Source organism: Hyla sarda, unplaced genomic scaffold (genome assembly GCF_029499605.1).
Source record: "Hyla sarda isolate aHylSar1 unplaced genomic scaffold, aHylSar1.hap1 scaffold_2094, whole genome shotgun sequence".
Classification (NCBI taxonomy): Eukaryota; Metazoa; Chordata; class Amphibia; order Anura; family Hylidae; genus Hyla; species Hyla sarda.
Window position 1 is genome coordinate 1 of NW_026608758.1, and position 26,202 is coordinate 26,202.

General features: G+C 46.1%; 12 non-coding genes across 12 annotated transcripts; all 12 read left to right on the top strand.

The window, feature by feature from the left end:
• The first annotated feature begins 403 nt into the window (after positions 1 to 403).
• LOC130319016 (U2 spliceosomal RNA) lies at positions 404 to 594 on the top strand. The gene has a single exon (XR_008865429.1). It is a non-coding gene; the product is annotated as a U2 spliceosomal RNA (small nuclear RNA).
• A 2,089-nt stretch (positions 595 to 2,683) lies between these two features.
• On the top strand, positions 2,684 to 2,874 carry LOC130319028 (U2 spliceosomal RNA). The gene has a single exon (XR_008865440.1). It is a non-coding gene; the product is annotated as a U2 spliceosomal RNA (small nuclear RNA).
• A 2,089-nt stretch (positions 2,875 to 4,963) lies between these two features.
• LOC130319039 (U2 spliceosomal RNA) lies at positions 4,964 to 5,154 on the top strand. Its single transcript, XR_008865449.1, has one exon. It is a non-coding gene; the product is annotated as a U2 spliceosomal RNA (small nuclear RNA).
• A 2,087-nt stretch (positions 5,155 to 7,241) lies between these two features.
• LOC130319040 (U2 spliceosomal RNA) lies at positions 7,242 to 7,432 on the top strand. Its single transcript, XR_008865450.1, has one exon. It is a non-coding gene; the product is annotated as a U2 spliceosomal RNA (small nuclear RNA).
• A 2,086-nt stretch (positions 7,433 to 9,518) lies between these two features.
• LOC130319041 (U2 spliceosomal RNA) lies at positions 9,519 to 9,709 on the top strand. Its single transcript, XR_008865451.1, has one exon. It is a non-coding gene; the product is annotated as a U2 spliceosomal RNA (small nuclear RNA).
• Positions 9,710 to 11,789: 2,080 nt separating this feature from the next.
• LOC130319017 (U2 spliceosomal RNA) lies at positions 11,790 to 11,980 on the top strand. The gene has a single exon (XR_008865430.1). It is a non-coding gene; the product is annotated as a U2 spliceosomal RNA (small nuclear RNA).
• Positions 11,981 to 14,066: 2,086 nt separating this feature from the next.
• LOC130319031 (U2 spliceosomal RNA) lies at positions 14,067 to 14,257 on the top strand. Its single transcript, XR_008865443.1, has one exon. It is a non-coding gene; the product is annotated as a U2 spliceosomal RNA (small nuclear RNA).
• Positions 14,258 to 16,341: 2,084 nt separating this feature from the next.
• On the top strand, positions 16,342 to 16,532 carry LOC130319018 (U2 spliceosomal RNA). The gene has a single exon (XR_008865431.1). It is a non-coding gene; the product is annotated as a U2 spliceosomal RNA (small nuclear RNA).
• A 2,084-nt stretch (positions 16,533 to 18,616) lies between these two features.
• LOC130319035 (U2 spliceosomal RNA) lies at positions 18,617 to 18,807 on the top strand. The gene has a single exon (XR_008865446.1). It is a non-coding gene; the product is annotated as a U2 spliceosomal RNA (small nuclear RNA).
• Positions 18,808 to 20,895: 2,088 nt separating this feature from the next.
• LOC130319019 (U2 spliceosomal RNA) lies at positions 20,896 to 21,086 on the top strand. Its single transcript, XR_008865432.1, has one exon. It is a non-coding gene; the product is annotated as a U2 spliceosomal RNA (small nuclear RNA).
• A 2,096-nt stretch (positions 21,087 to 23,182) lies between these two features.
• On the top strand, positions 23,183 to 23,373 carry LOC130319020 (U2 spliceosomal RNA). Its single transcript, XR_008865433.1, has one exon. It is a non-coding gene; the product is annotated as a U2 spliceosomal RNA (small nuclear RNA).
• Positions 23,374 to 25,459: 2,086 nt separating this feature from the next.
• On the top strand, positions 25,460 to 25,650 carry LOC130319032 (U2 spliceosomal RNA). The gene has a single exon (XR_008865444.1). It is a non-coding gene; the product is annotated as a U2 spliceosomal RNA (small nuclear RNA).
• Positions 25,651 to 26,202: the final 552 nt, after the last annotated feature.

Sequence of the window (26,202 nt, forward strand, 5' to 3'; positions counted from 1 at the left end):
GCAGGCATGTCCTCTATGCTTACAGCTTCCCGTGGGTGTTGGTTTGATACCGTTTGGGGACAGCCAAGGAGGCATCTGCAGGCAACAAAGGTAGGTGTGTGCTTGTGTGTGTGTTTCCTATGCAGATCCTAAGCCCAGTGTCACATGCAAGTAGGAGGAGTAAGAAGGGTTCCTGGCAAATCCGGGTTATGGATTGCATTTAAAAAGGCCCCGTGGGAGTGCAATGGGCCCCTGTCTTGCTGCTTAGCAATAATGGTATGGGTTTAGGTTCTGCTGTGTGTACTGGTGGTTGACTGCCCCCCAGCCCAGAGTGTGCATGGAAAATTGTCTGGCAGCCTCCCTGACAGCAAGCAGTGATAGTGCCCATGAAGGGGACCTTGTTGGGCCCGCCCCTTTCACGGTTATCGCTTCTCGGCCTTTTGGCTAAGATCAAGTGTAGTATCTGTTCTTATCAGTTTAATATCTGATACGTCCCCTATCTGGGGACCATATATTAAATGGATTTTTGAGAACGGGGGCCGATTTCGAAGCTTGCTTCCGTCGCCCTATGCATTGACCCGATATGGCAGTATCTTCGGGTACAGTGCACCACCCCCTTACAGGGTTAAAAAGAAAGATTCCTACTTTCATTGCTACCTGCTTGCTGGCTAGCCAGCTAGCCAGCCCTGTGGGCCTTGCTGCTGCTGCTGCAGCCAAAAAACAAAAGGTGGTGCTGCTGCTGCTTCTGCTGCTTCTGCTTCTGCTTGTGTCTGGCCGCTGTTGGAGCGTCCAGGCACAGGACTTCTGCTGCTGCTGACTAAATGGCCTCCTTAATTGGATCATTTGAGTAGCCAGCACACCTGTGCAGGTAGGGCATGACATGATAGGCAGCTGCCTTGATAGCGGGTGGGTGCTGAATGTTCCTAATTGACAAAATAAGATTAATGCTTATGAAGAAATATAAAATCTCATCCCTTCCCCAATATCGCGCCACACCCCTACCCCTTAATTCCCTGGTTGAACTTGATGGACATATGTCTTTTTTCGACCGTACTAACTATGTAACTATGTAACATAACATGGGGGGGGTCTCCTGGCTGTTCACACAGGTGTGTCATTGCTGTACATTGACCATGCATTGCTTCTGTGGTATTGCAAAGGCAAAGACAAATGCTTCCAGCCATCCATTGCACTAATGGATTGGTCATCAGCTGGCTGTCTATGTCCCGCATCAATATAGACCAAAGTACAGAGGGTTAGGCTATGCTATTGTGCACCTACCTGATGCATCAGAAGGTGCGAGGCCCTTGCTAAATTCTGTGCACAGACTTTGAGATCTATACTTTAGACTGTATCTAAACCTGCTCCAACATGGACTGACATTCTGGCCTACTTTCAGCCGATGCGACTTGTCTGTCGCTGAACAGTCGCTTTTTATGTATTCAGCACCTATGTATAATGTTGTAAAAATGCTCTAGAAGCTAAAGTCGCAGAAATGTCACACATATTTGGCCTGCAACTTTCTGTGCGACAAATTCAGACAGGAAAAATCAGTATAAATCCTTAGAAAATTATCCCCCAGTGTCTCCATCTGCTGGCGGTATTGAATAAGCATTGCTGCACTGATGGGGTATGCATTAGACGAAAAAAAAGAAGAAAAAGAAGAATAATACGCCCAGAAAAGAGGCGAAAAGGAGAAAAACGTAAAAAAACGTGAAAAAAAAGTAAGAGGAAGAGAAGGGAAAAAAAGGTGGAAATGGGTTTAAAAGTGATTTCGGCGGAGTATATATATATATATATATATATATATATATATATATATATATATATACGCGCACACACACACATATATATAAACGTATTCTCCGTTGAGATATTGCAGCCGCTGCTGTGTCCAGGCCCAGGAGCCTTAGCACTGTGCTGTGATGTCACTCAATACCACTGACATCACTAGGTGTAAACAACATCTCTCCTTTGCTGTGTATGTGACTATGGAGCTGTTTGGTGATGTCGTCTATTATGGCCTTCATAGAAGCAACAGGAGATTGTTGCATCCATCTAGAACCCTCAGAACTACAGTGCTATGATGTCACTCACTTCCACAGGCCTTGCAGAGTGTAAACAACAACAACCCAGCTTTGTTGTGTATGTAACCATAGGGATTTGTGATGTCACCTAGAACCTTCACAGCAGCGACAGCTTTATGAGGAGCATCAGCACTGCTCTGCCTGAGCAGAACCATCACCGCCATAGGTTGTCAAATAACCCGGATTTAACCCACACAGGTAAGTCCAATGGGGTGCAGGCATGTCCTCTATGCTTACAGCTTCCCGTGGGTGTTGGTTTGATACCGTTTGGGGACAGCCAAGGAGGCATCTGCAGGCAACAAAGGTAGGTGTGTGCTTGTGTGTGTGTTTCCTATGCAGATCCTAAGCCCAGTGTCACATGCAAGTAGGAGGAGTAAGAAGGGTTCCTGGCAAATCCGGGTTATGGATTGCATTTAAAAAGGCCCCGTGGGAGTGCAATGGGCCCCTGTCTTGCTGCTTAGCAATAATGGTATGGGTTTAGGTTCTGCTGTGTGTACTGGTGGTTGACTGCCCCCCAGCCCAGAGTGTGCATGGAAAATTGTCTGGCAGCCTCCCTGACAGCAAGCAGTGATAGTGCCCATGAAGGGGACCTTGTTGGGCCCGCCCCTTTCACGGTTATCGCTTCTCGGCCTTTTGGCTAAGATCAAGTGTAGTATCTGTTCTTATCAGTTTAATATCTGATACGTCCCCTATCTGGGGACCATATATTAAATGGATTTTTGAGAACGGGGGCCGATTTCGAAGCTTGCTTCCGTCGCCCTATGCATTGACCCGATATGGCAGTATCTTCGGGTACAGTGCACCACCCCCTTACAGGGTTAAAAAGAAAGATTCCTACTTTCATTGCTACCTGCTTGCTGGCTAGCCAGCTAGCCAGCCCTGTGGGCCTTGCTGCTGCTGCTGCAGCCAAAAAACAAAAGGTGGTGCTGCTGCTGCTTCTGCTGCTTCTGCTTCTGCTTGTGTCTGGCCGCTGTTGGAGCGTCCAGGCACAGGACTTCTGCTGCTGCTGACTAAATGGCCTCCTTAATTGGATCATTTGAGTAGCCAGCACACCTGTGCAGGTAGGGCATGACATGATAGGCAGCTGCCTTGATAGCGGGTGGGTGCTGAATGTTCCTAATTGACAAAATAAGATTAATGCTTATGAAGAAATATAAAATCTCATCCCTTCCCCAATATCGCGCCACACCCCTACCCCTTAATTCCCTGGTTGAACTTGATGGACATATGTCTTTTTTCGACCGTACTAACTATGTAACTATGTAACATAACATGGGGGGGGTCTCCTGGCTGTTCACACAGGTGTGTCATTGCTGTACATTGACCATGCATTGCTTCTGTGGTATTGCAAAGGCAAAGACAAATGCTTCCAGCCATCCATTGCACTAATGGATTGGTCATCAGCTGGCTGTCTATGTCCCGCATCAATATAGACCAAAGTACAGAGGGTTAGGCTATGCTATTGTGCACCTACCTGATGCATCAGAAGGTGCGAGGCCCTTGCTAAATTCTGTGCACAGACTTTGAGATCTATACTTTAGACTGTATCTAAACCTGCTCCAACATGGACTGACATTCTGGCCTACTTTCAGCCGATGCGACTTGTCTGTCGCTGAACAGTCGCTTTTTATGTATTCAGCACCTATGTATAATGTTGTAAAAATGCTCTAGAAGCTAAAGTCGCAGAAATGTCACACATATTTGGCCTGCAACTTTCTGTGCGACAAATTCAGACAGGAAAAATCAGTATAAATCCTTAGAAAATTATCCCCCAGTGTCTCCATCTGCTGGCGGTATTGAATAAGCATTGCTGCACTGATGGGGTATGCATTAGACGAAAAAAAAGAAGAAAAAGAAGAATAATACGCCCAGAAAAGAGGCGAAAAGGAGAAAAACGTAAAAAAACGTGAAAAAAAAGTAAGAGGAAGAGAAGGGAAAAAAAGGTGGAAATGGGTTTAAAAGTGATTTCGGCGGAGAATATATATATATATATATATATATATATATATATATATATATATATACGCGCACACACACACATATATATAAACGTATTCTCCGTTGAGATATTGCAGCCGCTGCTGTGTCCAGGCCCAGGAGCCTTAGCACTGTGCTGTGATGTCACTCAATACCACTGACATCACTAGGTGTAAACAACATCTCTCCTTTGCTGTGTATGTGACTATGGAGCTGTTTGGTGATGTCGTCTATTATGGCCTTCATAGAAGCAACAGGAGATTGTTGCATCCATCTAGAACCCTCAGAACTACAGTGCTATGATGTCACTCACTTCCACAGGCCTTGCAGAGTGTAAACAACAACAACCCAGCTTTGTTGTGTATGTAACCATAGGGATTTGTGATGTCACCTAGAACCTTCACAGCAGCGACAGCTTTATGAGGAGCATCAGCACTGCTCTGCCTGAGCAGAACCATCACCGCCATAGGTTGTCAAATAACCCGGATTTAACCCACACAGGTAAGTCCAATGGGGTGCAGGCATGTCCTCTATGCTTACAGCTTCCCGTGGGTGTTGGTTTGATACCGTTTGGGGACAGCCAAGGAGGCATCTGCAGGCAACAAAGGTAGGTGTGTGCTTGTGTGTGTGTTTCCTATGCAGATCCTAAGCCCAGTGTCACATGCAAGTAGGAGGAGTAAGAAGGGTTCCTGGCAAATCCGGGTTATGGATTGCATTTAAAAAGGCCCCGTGGGAGTGCAATGGGCCCCTGTCTTGCTGCTTAGCAATAATGGTATGGGTTTAGGTTCTGCTGTGTGTACTGGTGGTTGACTGCCCCCCAGCCCAGAGTGTGCATGGAAAATTGTCTGGCAGCCTCCCTGACAGCAAGCAGTGATAGTGCCCATGAAGGGGACCTTGTTGGGCCCGCCCCTTTCACGGTTATCGCTTCTCGGCCTTTTGGCTAAGATCAAGTGTAGTATCTGTTCTTATCAGTTTAATATCTGATACGTCCCCTATCTGGGGACCATATATTAAATGGATTTTTGAGAACGGGGGCCGATTTCGAAGCTTGCTTCCGTCGCCCTATGCATTGACCCGATATGGCAGTATCTTCGGGTACAGTGCACCACCCCCTTACAGGGTTAAAAAGAAAGATTCCTACTTTCATTGCTACCTGCTTGCTGGCTAGCCAGCTAGCCAGCCCTGTGGGCCTTGCTGCTGCTGCTGCAGCCAAAAAACAAAAGGTGGTGCTGCTGCTGCTTCTGCTGCTTCTGCTTCTGCTTGTGTCTGGCCGCTGTTGGAGCGTCCAGGCACAGGACTTCTGCTGCTGCTGACTAAATGGCCTCCTTAATTGGATCATTTGAGTAGCCAGCACACCTGTGCAGGTAGGGCATGACATGATAGGCAGCTGCCTTGATAGCGGGTGGGTGCTGAATGTTCCTAATTGACAAAATAAGATTAATGCTTATGAAGAAATATAAAATCTCATCCCTTCCCCAATATCGCGCCACACCCCTACCCCTTAATTCCCTGGTTGAACTTGATGGACATATGTCTTTTTTCGACCGTACTAACTATGTAACTATGTAACATAACATGGGGGGGGTCTCCTGGCTGTTCACACAGGTGTGTCATTGCTGTACATTGACCATGCATTGCTTCTGTGGTATTGCAAAGGCAAAGACAAATGCTTCCAGCCATCCATTGCACTAATGGATTGGTCATCAGCTGGCTGTCTATGTCCCGCATCAATATAGACCAAAGTACAGAGGGTTAGGCTATGCTATTGTGCACCTACCTGATGCATCAGAAGGTGCGAGGCCCTTGCTAAATTCTGTGCACAGACTTTGAGATCTATACTTTAGACTGTATCTAAACCTGCTCCAACATGGACTGACATTCTGGCCTACTTTCAGCCGATGCGACTTGTCTGTCGCTGAACAGTCGCTTTTTATGTATTCAGCACCTATGTATAATGTTGTAAAAATGCTCTAGAAGCTAAAGTCGCAGAAATGTCACACATATTTGGCCTGCAACTTTCTGTGCGACAAATTCAGACAGGAAAAATCAGTATAAATCCTTAGAAAATTATCCCCCAGTGTCTCCATCTGCTGGCGGTATTGAATAAGCATTGCTGCACTGATGGGGTATGCATTAGACGAAAAAAAAGAAGAAAAAGAAGAATAATACGCCCAGAAAAGAGGCGAAAAGGAGAAAAACGTAAAAAAACGTGAAAAAAAAGTAAGAGGAAGAGAAGGGAAAAAAAGGTGGAAATGGGTTTAAAAGTGATTTCGGCGGAGAATATATATATATATATATATATATATATATATATATATATATATACGCGCACACACACACATATATATAAACGTATTCTCCGTTGAGATATTGCAGCCGCTGCTGTGTCCAGGCCCAGGAGCCTTAGCACTGTGCTGTGATGTCACTCAATACCACTGACATCACTAGGTGTAAACAACATCTCTCCTTTGCTGTGTATGTGACTATGGAGCTGTTTGGTGATGTCGTCTATTATGGCCTTCATAGAAGCAACAGGAGATTGTTGCATCCATCTAGAACCCTCAGAACTACAGTGCTATGATGTCACTCACTTCCACAGGCCTTGCAGAGTGTAAACAACAACAACCCAGCTTTGTTGTGTATGTAACCATAGGGATTTGTGATGTCACCTAGAACCTTCACAGCAGCGACAGCTTTATGAGGAGCATCAGCACTGCTCTGCCTGAGCAGAACCATCACCGCCATAGGTTGTCAAATAACCCGGATTTAACCCACACAGGTAAGTCCAATGGGGTGCAGGCATGTCCTCTATGCTTACAGCTTCCCGTGGGTGTTGGTTTGATACCGTTTGGGGACAGCCAAGGAGGCATCTGCAGGCAACAAAGGTAGGTGTGTGCTTGTGTGTGTGTTTCCTATGCAGATCCTAAGCCCAGTGTCACATGCAAGTAGGAGGAGTAAGAAGGGTTCCTGGCAAATCCGGGTTATGGATTGCATTTAAAAAGGCCCCGTGGGAGTGCAATGGGCCCCTGTCTTGCTGCTTAGCAATAATGGTATGGGTTTAGGTTCTGCTGTGTGTACTGGTGGTTGACTGCCCCCCAGCCCAGAGTGTGCATGGAAAATTGTCTGGCAGCCTCCCTGACAGCAAGCAGTGATAGTGCCCATGAAGGGGACCTTGTTGGGCCCGCCCCTTTCACGGTTATCGCTTCTCGGCCTTTTGGCTAAGATCAAGTGTAGTATCTGTTCTTATCAGTTTAATATCTGATACGTCCCCTATCTGGGGACCATATATTAAATGGATTTTTGAGAACGGGGGCCGATTTCGAAGCTTGCTTCCGTCGCCCTATGCATTGACCCGATATGGCAGTATCTTCGGGTACAGTGCACCACCCCCTTACAGGGTTAAAAAGAAAGATTCCTACTTTCATTGCTACCTGCTTGCTGGCTAGCCAGCTAGCCAGCCCTGTGGGCCTTGCTGCTGCTGCTGCAGCTAAAAAACAAAAGGTGGTGCTGCTGCTGCTTCTGCTGCTTCTGCTTCTGCTTGTGTCTGGCCGCTGTTGGAGCGTCCAGGCACAGGACTTCTGCTGCTGCTGACTAAATGGCCTCCTTAATTGGATCATTTGAGTAGCCAGCACACCTGTGCAGGTAGGGCATGACATGATAGGCAGCTGCCTTGATAGCGGGTGGGTGCTGAATGTTCCTAATTGACAAAATAAGATTAATGCTTATGAAGAAATATAAAATCTCATCCCTTCCCCAATATCGCGCCACACCCCTACCCCTTAATTCCCTGGTTGAACTTGATGGACATATGTCTTTTTTCGACCGTACTAACTATGTAACTATGTAACATAACATGGGGGGGGTCTCCTGGCTGTTCACACAGGTGTGTCATTGCTGTACATTGACCATGCATTGCTTCTGTGGTATTGCAAAGGCAAAGACAAATGCTTCCAGCCATCCATTGCACTAATGGATTGGTCATCAGCTGGCTGTCTATGTCCCGCATCAATATAGACCAAAGTACAGAGGGTTAGGCTATGCTATTGTGCACCTACCTGATGCATCAGAAGGTGCGAGGCCCTTGCTAAATTCTGTGCACAGACTTTGAGATCTATACTTTAGACTGTATCTAAACCTGCTCCAACATGGACTGACATTCTGGCCTACTTTCAGCCGATGCGACTTGTCTGTCGCTGAACAGTCGCTTTTTATGTATTCAGCACCTATGTATAATGTTGTAAAAATGCTCTAGAAGCTAAAGTCGCAGAAATGTCACACATATTTGGCCTGCAACTTTCTGTGCGACAAATTCAGACAGGAAAAATCAGTATAAATCCTTAGAAAATTATCCCCCAGTGTCTCCATCTGCTGGCGGTATTGAATAAGCATTGCTGCACTGATGGGGTATGCATTAGACGAAAAAAAAGAAGAAAAAGAAGAATAATACGCCCAGAAAAGAGGCGAAAAGGAGAAAAACGTAAAAAAACGTGAAAAAAAAGTAAGAGGAAGAGAAGGGAAAAAAAGGTGGAAATGGGTTTAAAAGTGATTTCGGCGGAGATATATATATATATATATATATATATATATATATATATATATATACGCGCACACACACACATATATATAAACGTATTCTCCGTTGAGATATTGCAGCCGCTGCTGTGTCCAGGCCCAGGAGCCTTAGCACTGTGCTGTGATGTCACTCAATACCACTGACATCACTAGGTGTAAACAACATCTCTCCTTTGCTGTGTATGTGACTATGGAGCTGTTTGGTGATGTCGTCTATTATGGCCTTCATAGAAGCAACAGGAGATTGTTGCATCCATCTAGAACCCTCAGAACTACAGTGCTATGATGTCACTCACTTCCACAGGCCTTGCAGAGTGTAAACAACAACAACCCAGCTTTGTTGTGTATGTAACCATAGGGATTTGTGATGTCACCTAGAACCTTCACAGCAGCGACAGCTTTATGAGGAGCATCAGCACTGCTCTGCCTGAGCAGAACCATCACCGCCATAGGTTGTCAAATAACCCGGATTTAACCCACACAGGTAAGTCCAATGGGGTGCAGGCATGTCCTCTATGCTTACAGCTTCCCGTGGGTGTTGGTTTGATACCGTTTGGGGACAGCCAAGGAGGCATCTGCAGGCAACAAAGGTAGGTGTGTGCTTGTGTGTGTGTTTCCTATGCAGATCCTAAGCCCAGTGTCACATGCAAGTAGGAGGAGTAAGAAGGGTTCCTGGCAAATCCGGGTTATGGATTGCATTTAAAAAGGCCCCGTGGGAGTGCAATGGGCCCCTGTCTTGCTGCTTAGCAATAATGGTATGGGTTTAGGTTCTGCTGTGTGTACTGGTGGTTGACTGCCCCCCAGCCCAGAGTGTGCATGGAAAATTGTCTGGCAGCCTCCCTGACAGCAAGCAGTGATAGTGCCCATGAAGGGGACCTTGTTGGGCCCGCCCCTTTCACGGTTATCGCTTCTCGGCCTTTTGGCTAAGATCAAGTGTAGTATCTGTTCTTATCAGTTTAATATCTGATACGTCCCCTATCTGGGGACCATATATTAAATGGATTTTTGAGAACGGGGGCCGATTTCGAAGCTTGCTTCCGTCGCCCTATGCATTGACCCGATATGGCAGTATCTTCGGGTACAGTGCACCACCCCCTTACAGGGTTAAAAAGAAAGATTCCTACTTTCATTGCTACCTGCTTGCTGGCTAGCCAGCTAGCCAGCCCTGTGGGCCTTGCTGCTGCTGCTGCAGCCAAAAAACAAAAGGTGGTGCTGCTGCTGCTTCTGCTGCTTCTGCTTCTGCTTGTGTCTGGCCGCTGTTGGAGCGTCCAGGCACAGGACTTCTGCTGCTGCTGACTAAATGGCCTCCTTAATTGGATCATTTGAGTAGCCAGCACACCTGTGCAGGTAGGGCATGACATGATAGGCAGCTGCCTTGATAGCGGGTGGGTGCTGAATGTTCCTAATTGACAAAATAAGATTAATGCTTATGAAGAAATATAAAATCTCATCCCTTCCCCAATATCGCGCCACACCCCTACCCCTTAATTCCCTGGTTGAACTTGATGGACATATGTCTTTTTTCGACCGTACTAACTATGTAACTATGTAACATAACATGGGGGGGGTCTCCTGGCTGTTCACACAGGTGTGTCATTGCTGTACATTGACCATGCATTGCTTCTGTGGTATTGCAAAGGCAAAGACAAATGCTTCCAGCCATCCATTGCACTAATGGATTGGTCATCAGCTGGCTGTCTATGTCCCGCATCAATATAGACCAAAGTACAGAGGGTTAGGCTATGCTATTGTGCACCTACCTGATGCATCAGAAGGTGCGAGGCCCTTGCTAAATTCTGTGCACAGACTTTGAGATCTATACTTTAGACTGTATCTAAACCTGCTCCAACATGGACTGACATTCTGGCCTACTTTCAGCCGATGCGACTTGTCTGTCGCTGAACAGTCGCTTTTTATGTATTCAGCACCTATGTATAATGTTGTAAAAATGCTCTAGAAGCTAAAGTCGCAGAAATGTCACACATATTTGGCCTGCAACTTTCTGTGCGACAAATTCAGACAGGAAAAATCAGTATAAATCCTTAGAAAATTATCCCCCAGTGTCTCCATCTGCTGGCGGTATTGAATAAGCATTGCTGCACTGATGGGGTATGCATTAGACGAAAAAAAAGAAGAAAAAGAAGAATAATACGCCCAGAAAAGAGGCGAAAAGGAGAAAAACGTAAAAAAACGTGAAAAAAAAGTAAGAGGAAGAGAAGGGAAAAAAAGGTGGAAATGGGTTTAAAAGTGATTTCGGCGGAGAAATATATATATATATATATATATATATATATATATATACGCGCACACACACACATATATATAAACGTATTCTCCGTTGAGATATTGCAGCCGCTGCTGTGTCCAGGCCCAGGAGCCTTAGCACTGTGCTGTGATGTCACTCAATACCACTGACATCACTAGGTGTAAACAACATCTCTCCTTTGCTGTGTATGTGACTATGGAGCTGTTTGGTGATGTCGTCTATTATGGCCTTCATAGAAGCAACAGGAGATTGTTGCATCCATCTAGAACCCTCAGAACTACAGTGCTATGATGTCACTCACTTCCACAGGCCTTGCAGAGTGTAAACAACAACAACCCAGCTTTGTTGTGTATGTAACCATAGGGATTTGTGATGTCACCTAGAACCTTCACAGCAGCGACAGCTTTATGAGGAGCATCAGCACTGCTCTGCCTGAGCAGAACCATCACCGCCATAGGTTGTCAAATAACCCGGATTTAACCCACACAGGTAAGTCCAATGGGGTGCAGGCATGTCCTCTATGCTTACAGCTTCCCGTGGGTGTTGGTTTGATACCGTTTGGGGACAGCCAAGGAGGCATCTGCAGGCAACAAAGGTAGGTGTGTGCTTGTGTGTGTGTTTCCTATGCAGATCCTAAGCCCAGTGTCACATGCAAGTAGGAGGAGTAAGAAGGGTTCCTGGCAAATCCGGGTTATGGATTGCATTTAAAAAGGCCCCGTGGGAGTGCAATGGGCCCCTGTCTTGCTGCTTAGCAATAATGGTATGGGTTTAGGTTCTGCTGTGTGTACTGGTGGTTGACTGCCCCCCAGCCCAGAGTGTGCATGGAAAATTGTCTGGCAGCCTCCCTGACAGCAAGCAGTGATAGTGCCCATGAAGGGGACCTTGTTGGGCCCGCCCCTTTCACGGTTATCGCTTCTCGGCCTTTTGGCTAAGATCAAGTGTAGTATCTGTTCTTATCAGTTTAATATCTGATACGTCCCCTATCTGGGGACCATATATTAAATGGATTTTTGAGAACGGGGGCCGATTTCGAAGCTTGCTTCCGTCGCCCTATGCATTGACCCGATATGGCAGTATCTTCGGGTACAGTGCACCACCCCCTTACAGGGTTAAAAAGAAAGATTCCTACTTTCATTGCTACCTGCTTGCTGGCTAGCCAGCTAGCCAGCCCTGTGGGCCTTGCTGCTGCTGCTGCAGCCAAAAAACAAAAGGTGGTGCTGCTGCTGCTTCTGCTGCTTCTGCTTCTGCTTGTGTCTGGCCGCTGTTGGAGCATCCAGGCACAGGACTTCTGCTGCTGCTGACTAAATGGCCTCCTTAATTGGATCATTTGAGTAGCCAGCACACCTGTGCAGGTAGGGCATGACATGATAGGCAGCTGCCTTGATAGCGGGTGGGTGCTGAATGTTCCTAATTGACAAAATAAGATTAATGCTTATGAAGAAATATAAAATCTCATCCCTTCCCCAATATCGCGCCACACCCCTACCCCTTAATTCCCTGGTTGAACTTGATGGACATATGTCTTTTTTCGACCGTACTAACTATGTAACTATGTAACATAACATGGGGGGGGTCTCCTGGCTGTTCACACAGGTGTGTCATTGCTGTACATTGACCATGCATTGCTTCTGTGGTATTGCAAAGGCAAAGACAAATGCTTCCAGCCATCCATTGCACTAATGGATTGGTCATCAGCTGGCTGTCTATGTCCCGCATCAATATAGACCAAAGTACAGAGGGTTAGGCTATGCTATTGTGCACCTACCTGATGCATCAGAAGGTGCGAGGCCCTTGCTAAATTCTGTGCACAGACTTTGAGATCTATACTTTAGACTGTATCTAAACCTGCTCCAACATGGACTGACATTCTGGCCTACTTTCAGCCGATGCGACTTGTCTGTCGCTGAACAGTCGCTTTTTATGTATTCAGCACCTATGTATAATGTTGTAAAAATGCTCTAGAAGCTAAAGTCGCAGAAATGTCACACATATTTGGCCTGCAACTTTCTGTGCGACAAATTCAGACAGGAAAAATCAGTATAAATCCTTAGAAAATTATCCCCCAGTGTCTCCATCTGCTGGCGGTATTGAATAAGCATTGCTGCACTGATGGGGTATGCATTAGACGAAAAAAAAGAAGAAAAAGAAGAATAATACGCCCAGAAAAGAGGCGAAAAGGAGAAAAACGTAAAAAAACGTGAAAAAAAAGTAAGAGGAAGAGAAGGGAAAAAAAGGTGGAAATGGGTTTAAAAGTGATTTCGGCGGAGAAATATATATATATATATATATATATATATATATATATATATATACGCGCACACACACACATATATATAAACGTATTCTCCGTTGAGATATTGCAGCCGCTGCTGTGTCCAGGCCCAGGAGCCTTAGCACTGTGCTGTGATGTCACTCAATACCACTGACATCACTAGGTGTAAACAACATCTCTCCTTTGCTGTGTATGTGACTATGGAGCTGTTTGGTGATGTCGTCTATTATGGCCTTCATAGAAGCAACAGGAGATTGTTGCATCCATCTAGAACCCTCAGAACTACAGTGCTATGATGTCACTCACTTCCACAGGCCTTGCAGAGTGTAAACAACAACAACCCAGCTTTGTTGTGTATGTAACCATAGGGATTTGTGATGTCACCTAGAACCTTCACAGCAGCGACAGCTTTATGAGGAGCATCAGCACTGCTCTGCCTGAGCAGAACCATCACCGCCATAGGTTGTCAAATAACCCGGATTTAACCCACACAGGTAAGTCCAATGGGGTGCAGGCATGTCCTCTATGCTTACAGCTTCCCGTGGGTGTTGGTTTGATACCGTTTGGGGACAGCCAAGGAGGCATCTGCAGGCAACAAAGGTAGGTGTGTGCTTGTGTGTGTGTTTCCTATGCAGATCCTAAGCCCAGTGTCACATGCAAGTAGGAGGAGTAAGAAGGGTTCCTGGCAAATCCGGGTTATGGATTGCATTTAAAAAGGCCCCGTGGGAGTGCAATGGGCCCCTGTCTTGCTGCTTAGCAATAATGGTATGGGTTTAGGTTCTGCTGTGTGTACTGGTGGTTGACTGCCCCCCAGCCCAGAGTGTGCATGGAAAATTGTCTGGCAGCCTCCCTGACAGCAAGCAGTGATAGTGCCCATGAAGGGGACCTTGTTGGGCCCGCCCCTTTCACGGTTATCGCTTCTCGGCCTTTTGGCTAAGATCAAGTGTAGTATCTGTTCTTATCAGTTTAATATCTGATACGTCCCCTATCTGGGGACCATATATTAAATGGATTTTTGAGAACGGGGGCCGATTTCGAAGCTTGCTTCCGTCGCCCTATGCATTGACCCGATATGACAGTATCTTCGGGTACAGTGCACCACCCCCTTACAGGGTTAAAAAGAAAGATTCCTACTTTCATTGCTACCTGCTTGCTGGCTAGCCAGCTAGCCAGCCCTGTGGGCCTTGCTGCTGCTGCTGCAGCCAAAAAACAAAAGGTGGTGCTGCTGCTGCTTCTGCTGCTTCTGCTTCTGCTTGTGTCTGGCCGCTGTTGGAGCGTCCAGGCACAGGACTTCTGCTGCTGCTGACTAAATGGCCTCCTTAATTGGATCATTTGAGTAGCCAGCACACCTGTGCAGGTAGGGCATGACATGATAGGCAGCTGCCTTGATAGCGGGTGGGTGCTGAATGTTCCTAATTGACAAAATAAGATTAATGCTTATGAAGAAATATAAAATCTCATCCCTTCCCCAATATCGCGCCACACCCCTACCCCTTAATTCCCTGGTTGAACTTGATGGACATATGTCTTTTTTCGACCGTACTAACTATGTAACTATGTAACATAACATGGGGGGGGTCTCCTGGCTGTTCACACAGGTGTGTCATTGCTGTACATTGACCATGCATTGCTTCTGTGGTATTGCAAAGGCAAAGACAAATGCTTCCAGCCATCCATTGCACTAATGGATTGGTCATCAGCTGGCTGTCTATGTCCCACATCAATATAGACCAAAGTACAGAGGGTTAGGCTATGCTATTGTGCACCTACCTGATGCATCAGAAGGTGCGAGGCCCTTGCTAAATTCTGTGCACAGACTTTGAGATCTATACTTTAGACTGTATCTAAACCTGCTCCAACATGGACTGACATTCTGGCCTACTTTCAGCCGATGCGACTTGTCTGTCGCTGAACAGTCGCTTTTTATGTATTCAGCACCTATGTATAATGTTGTAAAAATGCTCTAGAAGCTAAAGTCGCAGAAATGTCACACATATTTGGCCTGCAACTTTCTGTGCGACAAATTCAGACAGGAAAAATCAGTATAAATCCTTAGAAAATTATCCCCCAGTGTCTCCATCTGCTGGCGGTATTGAATAAGCATTGCTGCACTGATGGGGTATGCATTAGACGAAAAAAAAGAAGAAAAAGAAGAATAATACGCCCAGAAAAGAGGCGAAAAGGAGAAAAACGTAAAAAAACGTGAAAAAAAAGTAAGAGGAAGAGAAGGGAAAAAAAGGTGGAAATGGGTTTAAAAGTGATTTCGGCGGAGAAATATATATATATATATATATATATATATATATATATATATACGCGCACACACACACATATATATAAACGTATTCTCCGTTGAGATATTGCAGCCGCTGCTGTGTCCAGGCCCAGGAGCCTTAGCACTGTGCTGTGATGTCACTCAATACCACTGACATCACTAGGTGTAAACAACATCTCTCCTTTGCTGTGTATGTGACTATGGAGCTGTTTGGTGATGTCGTCTATTATGGCCTTCATAGAAGCAACAGGAGATTGTTGCATCCATCTAGAACCCTCAGAACTACAGTGCTATGATGTCACTCACTTCCACAGGCCTTGCAGAGTGTAAACAACAACAACCCAGCTTTGTTGTGTATGTAACCATAGGGATTTGTGATGTCACCTAGAACCTTCACAGCAGCGACAGCTTTATGAGGAGCATCAGCACTGCTCTGCCTGAGCAGAACCATCACCGCCATAGGTTGTCAAATAACCCGGATTTAACCCACACAGGTAAGTCCAATGGGGTGCAGGCATGTCCTCTATGCTTACAGCTTCCCGTGGGTGTTGGTTTGATACCGTTTGGGGACAGCCAAGGAGGCATCTGCAGGCAACAAAGGTAGGTGTGTGCTTGTGTGTGTGTTTCCTATGCAGATCCTAAGCCCAGTGTCACATGCAAGTAGGAGGAGTAAGAAGGGTTCCTGGCAAATCCGGGTTATGGATTGCATTTAAAAAGGCCCCGTGGGAGTGCAATGGGCCCCTGTCTTGCTGCTTAGCAATAATGGTATGGGTTTAGGTTCTGCTGTGTGTACTGGTGGTTGACTGCCCCCCAGCCCAGAGTGTGCATGGAAAATTGTCTGGCAGCCTCCCTGACAGCAAGCAGTGATAGTGCCCATGAAGGGGACCTTGTTGGGCCCGCCCCTTTCACGGTTATCGCTTCTCGGCCTTTTGGCTAAGATCAAGTGTAGTATCTGTTCTTATCAGTTTAATATCTGATACGTCCCCTATCTGGGGACCATATATTAAATGGATTTTTGAGAACGGGGGCCGATTTCGAAGCTTGCTTCCGTCGCCCTATGCATTGACCCGATATGGCAGTATCTTCGGGTACAGTGCACCACCCCCTTACAGGGTTAAAAAGAAAGATTCCTACTTTCATTGCTACCTGCTTGCTGGCTAGCCAGCTAGCCAGCCCTGTGGGCCTTGCTGCTGCTGCTGCAGCCAAAAAACAAAAGGTGGTGCTGCTGCTGCTTCTGCTGCTTCTGCTTCTGCTTGTGTCTGGCCGCTGTTGGAGCGTCCAGGCACAGGACTTCTGCTGCTGCTGACTAAATGGCCTCCTTAATTGGATCATTTGAGTAGCCAGCACACCTGTGCAGGTAGGGCATGACATGATAGGCAGCTGCCTTGATAGCGGGTGGGTGCTGAATGTTCCTAATTGACAAAATAAGATTAATGCTTATGAAGAAATATAAAATCTCATCCCTTCCCCAATATCGCGCCACACCCCTACCCCTTAATTCCCTGGTTGAACTTGATGGACATATGTCTTTTTTCGACCGTACTAACTATGTAACTATGTAACATAACATGGGGGGGGTCTCCTGGCTGTTCACACAGGTGTGTCATTGCTGTACATTGACCATGCATTGCTTCTGTGGTATTGCAAAGGCAAAGACAAATGCTTCCAGCCATCCATTGCACTAATGGATTGGTCATCAGCTGGCTGTCTATGTCCCGCATCAATATAGACCAAAGTACAGAGGGTTAGGCTATGCTATTGTGCACCTACCTGATGCATCAGAAGGTGCGAGGCCCTTGCTAAATTCTGTGCACAGACTTTGAGATCTATACTTTAGACTGTATCTAAACCTGCTCCAACATGGACTGACATTCTGGCCTACTTTCAGCCGATGCGACTTGTCTGTCGCTGAACAGTCGCTTTTTATGTATTCAGCACCTATGTATAATGTTGTAAAAATGCTCTAGAAGCTAAAGTCGCAGAAATGTCACACATATTTGGCCTGCAACTTTCTGTGCGACAAATTCAGACAGGAAAAATCAGTATAAATCCTTAGAAAATTATCCCCCAGTGTCTCCATCTGCTGGCGGTATTGAATAAGCATTGCTGCACTGATGGGGTATGCATTAGACGAAAAAAAAGAAGAAAAAGAAGAATAATACGCCCAGAAAAGAGGCGAAAAGGAGAAAAACGTAAAAAAACGTGAAAAAAAAGTAAGAGGAAGAGAAGGGAAAAAAAGGTGGAAATGGGTTTAAAAGTGATTTCGGCGGAGAAATATATATATATATATATATATATATATATATATATATATACGCGCACACACACACATATATATAAACGTATTCTCCGTTGAGATATTGCAGCCGCTGCTGTGTCCAGGCCCAGGAGCCTTAGCACTGTGCTGTGATGTCACTCAATACCACTGACATCACTAGGTGTAAACAACATCTCTCCTTTGCTGTGTATGTGACTATGGAGCTGTTTGGTGATGTCGTCTATTATGGCCTTCATAGAAGCAACAGGAGATTGTTGCATCCATCTAGAACCCTCAGAACTACAGTGCTATGATGTCACTCACTTCCACAGGCCTTGCAGAGTGTAAACAACAACAACCCAGCTTTGTTGTGTATGTAACCATAGGGATTTGTGATGTCACCTAGAACCTTCACAGCAGCGACAGCTTTATGAGGAGCATCAGCACTGCTCTGCCTGAGCAGAACCATCACCGCCATAGGTTGTCAAATAACCCGGATTTAACCCACACAGGTAAGTCCAATGGGGTGCAGGCATGTCCTCTATGCTTACAGCTTCCCGTGGGTGTTGGTTTGATACCGTTTGGGGACAGCCAAGGAGGCATCTGCAGGCAACAAAGGTAGGTGTGTGCTTGTGTGTGTGTTTCCTATGCAGATCCTAAGCCCAGTGTCACATGCAAGTAGGAGGAGTAAGAAGGGTTCCTGGCAAATCCGGGTTATGGATTGCATTTAAAAAGGCCCCGTGGGAGTGCAATGGGCCCCTGTCTTGCTGCTTAGCAATAATGGTATGGGTTTAGGTTCTGCTGTGTGTACTGGTGGTTGACTGCCCCCCAGCCCAGAGTGTGCATGGAAAATTGTCTGGCAGCCTCCCTGACAGCAAGCAGTGATAGTGCCCATGAAGGGGACCTTGTTGGGCCCGCCCCTTTCACGGTTATCGCTTCTCGGCCTTTTGGCTAAGATCAAGTGTAGTATCTGTTCTTATCAGTTTAATATCTGATACGTCCCCTATCTGGGGACCATATATTAAATGGATTTTTGAGAACGGGGGCCGATTTCGAAGCTTGCTTCCGTCGCCCTATGCATTGACCTGATATGGCAGTATCTTCGGGTACAGTGCACCACCCCCTTACAGGGTTAAAAAGAAAGATTCCTACTTTCATTGCTACCTGCTTGCTGGCTAGCCAGCTAGCCAGCCCTGTGGGCCTTGCTGCTGCTGCTGCAGCCAAAAAACAAAAGGTGGTGCTGCTGCTGCTTCTGCTGCTTCTGCTTCTGCTTGTGTCTGGCCGCTGTTGGAGCGTCCAGGCACAGGACTTCTGCTGCTGCTGACTAAATGGCCTCCTTAATTGGATCATTTGAGTAGCCAGCACACCTGTGCAGGTAGGGCATGACATGATAGGCAGCTGCCTTGATAGCGGGTGGGTGCTGAATGTTCCTAATTGACAAAATAAGATTAATGCTTATGAAGAAATATAAAATCTCATCCCTTCCCCAATATCGCGCCACACCCCTACCCCTTAATTCCCTGGTTGAACTTGATGGACATATGTCTTTTTTCGACCGTACTAACTATGTAACTATGTAACATAACATGGGGGGGGTCTCCTGGCTGTTCACACAGGTGTGTCATTGCTGTACATTGACCATGCATTGCTTCTGTGGTATTGCAAAGGCAAAGACAAATGCTTCCAGCCATCCATTGCACTAATGGATTGGTCATCAGCTGGCTGTCTATGTCCCGCATCAATATAGACCAAAGTACAGAGGGTTAGGCTATGCTATTGTGCACCTACCTGATGCATCAGAAGGTGCGAGGCCCTTGCTAAATTCTGTGCACAGACTTTGAGATCTATACTTTAGACTGTATCTAAACCTGCTCCAACATGGACTGACATTCTGGCCTACTTTCAGCCGATGCGACTTGTCTGTCGCTGAACAGTCGCTTTTTATGTATTCAGCACCTATGTATAATGTTGTAAAAATGCTCTAGAAGCTAAAGTCGCAGAAATGTCACACATATTTGGCCTGCAACTTTCTGTGCGACAAATTCAGACAGGAAAAATCAGTATAAATCCTTAGAAAATTATCCCCCAGTGTCTCCATCTGCTGGCGGTATTGAATAAGCATTGCTGCACTGATGGGGTATGCATTAGACGAAAAAAAAGAAGAAAAAGAAGAATAATACGCCCAGAAAAGAGGCGAAAAGGAGAAAAACGTAAAAAAACGTGAAAAAAAAGTAAGAGGAAGAGAAGGGAAAAAAAGGTGGAAATGGGTTTAAAAGTGATTTCGGCGGAGAAATATATATATATATATATATATATATATATATATATATATATATACGCGCACACACACACATATATATAAACGTATTCTCCGTTGAGATATTGCAGCCGCTGCTGTGTCCAGGCCCAGGAGCCTTAGCACTGTGCTGTGATGTCACTCAATACCACTGACATCACTAGGTGTAAACAACATCTCTCCTTTGCTGTGTATGTGACTATGGAGCTGTTTGGTGATGTCGTCTATTATGGCCTTCATAGAAGCAACAGGAGATTGTTGCATCCATCTAGAACCCTCAGAACTACAGTGCTATGATGTCACTCACTTCCACAGGCCTTGCAGAGTGTAAACAACAACAACCCAGCTTTGTTGTGTATGTAACCATAGGGATTTGTGATGTCACCTAGAACCTTCACAGCAGCGACAGCTTTATGAGGAGCATCAGCACTGCTCTGCCTGAGCAGAACCATCACCGCCATAGGTTGTCAAATAACCCGGATTTAACCCACACAGGTAAGTCCAATGGGGTGCAGGCATGTCCTCTATGCTTACAGCTTCCCGTGGGTGTTGGTTTGATACCGTTTGGGGACAGCCAAGGAGGCATCTGCAGGCAACAAAGGTAGGTGTGTGCTTGTGTGTGTGTTTCCTATGCAGATCCTAAGCCCAGTGTCACATGCAAGTAGGAGGAGTAAGAAGGGTTCCTGGCAAATCCGGGTTATGGATTGCATTTAAAAAGGCCCCGTGGGAGTGCAATGGGCCCCTGTCTTGCTGCTTAGCAATAATGGTATGGGTTTAGGTTCTGCTGTGTGTACTGGTGGTTGACTGCCCCCCAGCCCAGAGTGTGCATGGAAAATTGTCTGGCAGCCTCCCTGACAGCAAGCAGTGATAGTGCCCATGAAGGGGACCTTGTTGGGCCCGCCCCTTTCACGGTTATCGCTTCTCGGCCTTTTGGCTAAGATCAAGTGTAGTATCTGTTCTTATCAGTTTAATATCTGATACGTCCCCTATCTGGGGACCATATATTAAATGGATTTTTGAGAACGGGGGCCGATTTCGAAGCTTGCTTCCGTCGCCCTATGCATTGACCCGATATGGCAGTATCTTCGGGTACAGTGCACCACCCCCTTACAGGGTTAAAAAGAAAGATTCCTACTTTCATTGCTACCTGCTTGCTGGCTAGCCAGCTAGCCAGCCCTGTGGGCCTTGCTGCTGCTGCTGCAGCCAAAAAACAAAAGGTGGTGCTGCTGCTGCTTCTGCTGCTTCTGCTTCTGCTTGTGTCTGGCCGCTGTTGGAGCGTCCAGGCACAGGACTTCTGCTGCTGCTGACTAAATGGCCTCCTTAATTGGATCATTTGAGTAGCCAGCACACCTGTGCAGGTAGGGCATGACATGATAGGCAGCTGCCTTGATAGCGGGTGGGTGCTGAATGTTCCTAATTGACAAAATAAGATTAATGCTTATGAAGAAATATAAAATCTCATCCCTTCCCCAATATCGCGCCACACCCCTACCCCTTAATTCCCTGGTTGAACTTGATGGACATATGTCTTTTTTCGACCGTACTAACTATGTAACTATGTAACATAACATGGGGGGGGTCTCCTGGCTGTTCACACAGGTGTGTCATTGCTGTACATTGACCATGCATTGCTTCTGTGGTATTGCAAAGGCAAAGACAAATGCTTCCAGCCATCCATTGCACTAATGGATTGGTTTGGTCATCAGCTGGCTGTCTATGTCCCGCATCAATATAGACCAAAGTACAGAGGGTTAGGCTATGCTATTGTGCACCTACCTGATGCATCAGAAGGTGCGAGGCCCTTGCTAAATTCTGTGCACAGACTTTGAGATCTATACTTTAGACTGTATCTAAACCTGCTCCAACATGGACTGACATTCTGGCCTACTTTCAGCCGATGCGACTTGTCTGTCGCTGAACAGTCGCTTTTTATGTATTCAGCACCTATGTATAATGTTGTAAAAATGCTCTAGAAGCTAAAGTCGCAGAAATGTCACACATATTTGGCCTGCAACTTTCTGTGCGACAAATTCAGACAGGAAAAATCAGTATAAATCCTTAGAAAATTATCCCCCAGTGTCTCCATCTGCTGGCGGTATTGAATAAGCATTGCTGCACTGATGGGGTATGCATTAGACGAAAAAAAAGAAGAAAAAGAAGAATAATACGCCCAGAAAAGAGGCGAAAAGGAGAAAAACGTAAAAAAACGTGAAAAAAAAGTAAGAGGAAGAGAAGGGAAAAAAAGGTGGAAATGGGTTTAAAAGTGATTTCGGCGGAGAATATATATATATATATATATATATATATATATATATATATATATATATACGCGCACACACACACATATATATAAACGTATTCTCCGTTGAGATATTGCAGCCGCTGCTGTGTCCAGGCCCGGGAGCCTTAGCACTGTGCTGTGATGTCACTCAATACCACTGACATCACTAGGTGTAAACAACATCTCTCCTTTGCTGTGTATGTGACTATGGAGCTGTTTGGTGATGTCGTCTATTATGGCCTTCATAGAAGCAACAGGAGATTGTTGCATCCATCTAGAACCCTCAGAACTACAGTGCTATGATGTCACTCACTTCCACAGGCCTTGCAGAGTGTAAACAACAACAACCCAGCTTTGTTGTGTATGTAACCATAGGGATTTGTGATGTCACCTAGAACCTTCACAGCAGCGACAGCTTTATGAGGAGCATCAGCACTGCTCTGCCTGAGCAGAACCATCACCGCCATAGGTTGTCAAATAACCCGGATTTAACCCACACAGGTAAGTCCAATGGGGTGCAGGCATGTCCTCTATGCTTACAGCTTCCCGTGGGTGTTGGTTTGATACCGTTTGGGGACAGCCAAGGAGGCATCTGCAGGCAACAAAGGTAGGTGTGTGCTTGTGTGTGTGTTTCCTATGCAGATCCTAAGCCCAGTGTCACATGCAAGTAGGAGGAGTAAGAAGGGTTCCTGGCAAATCCGGGTTATGGATTGCATTTAAAAAGGCCCCGTGGGAGTGCAATGGGCCCCTGTCTTGCTGCTTAGCAATAATGGTATGGGTTTAGGTTCTGCTGTGTGTACTGGTGGTTGACTGCCCCCCAGCCCAGAGTGTGCATGGAAAATTGTCTGGCAGCCTCCCTGACGGCAAGCAGTGATAGTGCCCATGAAGGGGACCTTGTTGGGCCCGCCCCTTTCACGGTTATCGCTTCTCGGCCTTTTGGCTAAGATCAAGTGTAGTATCTGTTCTTATCAGTTTAATATCTGATACGTCCCCTATCTGGGGACCATATATTAAATGGATTTTTGAGAACGGGGGCCGATTTCGAAGCTTGCTTCCGTCGCCCTATGCATTGACCCGATATGGCAGTATCTTCGGGTACAGTGCACCACCCCCTTACAGGGTTAAAAAGAAAGATTCCTACTTTCATTGCTACCTGCTTGCTGGCTAGCCAGCTAGCCAGCCCTGTGGGCCTTGCTGCTGCTGCTGCAGCCAAAAAACAAAAGGTGGTGCTGCTGCTGCTTCTGCTGCTTCTGCTTCTGCTTGTGTCTGGCCGCTGTTGGAGCGTCCAGGCACAGGACTTCTGCTGCTGCTGACTAAATGGCCTCCTTAATTGGATCATTTGAGTAGCCAGCACACCTGTGCAGGTAGGGCATGACATGATAGGCAGCTGCCTTGATAGCGGGTGGGTGCTGAATGTTCCTAATTGACAAAATAAGATTAATGCTTATGAAGAAATATAAAATCTCATCCCTTCCCCAATATCGCGCCACACCCCTACCCCTTAATTCCCTGGTTGAACTTGATGGACATATGTCTTTTTTCGACCGTACTAACTATGTAACTATGTAACATAACATGGGGGGGGTCTCCTGGCTGTTCACACAGGTGTGTCATTGCTGTACATTGACCATGCATTGCTTCTGTGGTATTGCAAAGGCAAAGACAAATGCTTCCAGCCATCCATTGCACTAATGGATTGGTCATCAGCTGGCTGTCTATGTCCCGCATCAATATAGACCAAAGTACAGAGGGTTAGGCTATGCTATTGTGCACCTACCTGATGCATCAGAAGGTGCGAGGCCCTTGCTAAATTCTGTGCACAGACTTTGAGATCTATACTTTAGACTGTATCTAAACCTGCTCCAACATGGACTGACATTCTGGCCTACTTTCAGCCGATGCGACTTGTCTGTCGCTGAACAGTCGCTTTTTATGTATTCAGCACCTATGTATAATGTTGTAAAAATGCTCTAGAAGCTAAAGTCGCAGAAATGTCACACATATTTGGCCTGCAACTTTCTGTGCGACAAATTCAGACAGGAAAAATCAGTATAAATCCTTAGAAAATTATCCCCCAGTGTCTCCATCTGCTGGCGGTATTGAATAAGCATTGCTGCACTGATGGGGTATGCATTAGACGAAAAAAAAGAAGAAAAAGAAGAATAATACGCCCAGAAAAGAGGCGAAAAGGAGAAAAACGTAAAAAAACGTGAAAAAAAAGTAAGAGGAAGAGAAGGGAAAAAAAGGTGGAAATGGGTTTAAAAGTGATTTCGGCGGAGAAATATATATATATATATATATATATATATATATATATATATATACGCGCACACACACACATATATATAAACGTATTCTCCGTTGAGATATTGCAGCCGCTGCTGTGTCCAGGCCCAGGAGCCTTAGCACTGTGCTGTGATGTCACTCAATACCACTGACATCACTAGGTGTAAACAACATCTCTCCTTTGCTGTGTATGTGACTATGGAGCTGTTTGGTGATGTCGTCTATTATGGCCTTCATAGAAGCAACAGGAGATTGTTGCATCCATCTAGAACCCTCAGAACTACAGTGCTATGATGTCACTCACTTCCACAGGCCTTGCAGAGTGTAAACAACAACAACCCAGCTTTGTTGTGTATGTAACCATAGGGATTTGTGATGTCACCTAGAACCTTCACAGCAGCGACAGCTTTATGAGGAGCATCAGCACTGCTCTGCCTGAGCAGAACCATCACCGCCATAGGTTGTCAAATAACCCGGATTTAACCCACACAGGTAAGTCCAATGGGGTGCAGGCATGTCCTCTATGCTTACAGCTTCCCGTGGGTGTTGGTTTGATACCGTTTGGGGACAGCCAAGGAGGCATCTGCAGGCAACAAAGGTAGGTGTGTGCTTGTGTGTGTGTTTCCTATGCAGATCCTAAGCCCAGTGTCACATGCAAGTAGGAGGAGTAAGAAGGGTTCCTGGCAAATCCGGGTTATGGATTGCATTTAAAAAGGCCCCGTGGGAGTGCAATGGGCCCCTGTCTTGCTGCTTAGCAATAATGGTATGGGTTTAGGTTCTGCTGTGTGTACTGGTGGTTGACTGCCCCCCAGCCCAGAGTGTGCATGGAAAATTGTCTGGCAGCCTCCCTGACAGCAAGCAGTGATAGTGCCCATGAAGGGGACCTTGTTGGGCCCGCCCCTTTCACGGTTATCGCTTCTCGGCCTTTTGGCTAAGATCAAGTGTAGTATCTGTTCTTATCAGTTTAATATCTGATACGTCCCCTATCTGGGGACCATATATTAAATGGATTTTTGAGAACGGGGGCCGATTTCGAAGCTTGCTTCCGTCGCCCTATGCATTGACCCGATATGACAGTATCTTCGGGTACAGTGCACCACCCCCTTACAGGGTTAAAAAGAAAGATTCCTACTTTCATTGCTACCTGCTTGCTGGCTAGCCAGCTAGCCAGCCCTGTGGGCCTTGCTGCTGCTGCTGCAGCCAAAAAACAAAAGGTGGTGCTGCTGCTGCTTCTGCTGCTGCTTGTGTCTGGCCGCTGTTGGAGCGTCCAGGCACAGGACTTCTGCTGCTGCTGACTAAATGGCCTCCTTAATTGGATCATTTGAGTAGCCAGCACACCTGTGCAGGTAGGGCATGACATGATAGGCAGCTGCCTTGATAGCGGGTGGGTGCTGAATGTTCCTAATTGACAAAATAAGATTAATGCTTATGAAGAAATATAAAATCTCATCCCTTCCCCAATATCGCGCCACACCCCTACCCCTTAATTCCCTGGTTGAACTTGATGGACATATGTCTTTTTTCGACCGTACTAACTATGTAACTATGTAACATAACATGGGGGGGGTCTCCTGGCTGTTCACACAGGTGTGTCATTGCTGTACATTGACCATGCATTGCTTCTGTGGTATTGCAAAGGCAAAGACAAATGCTT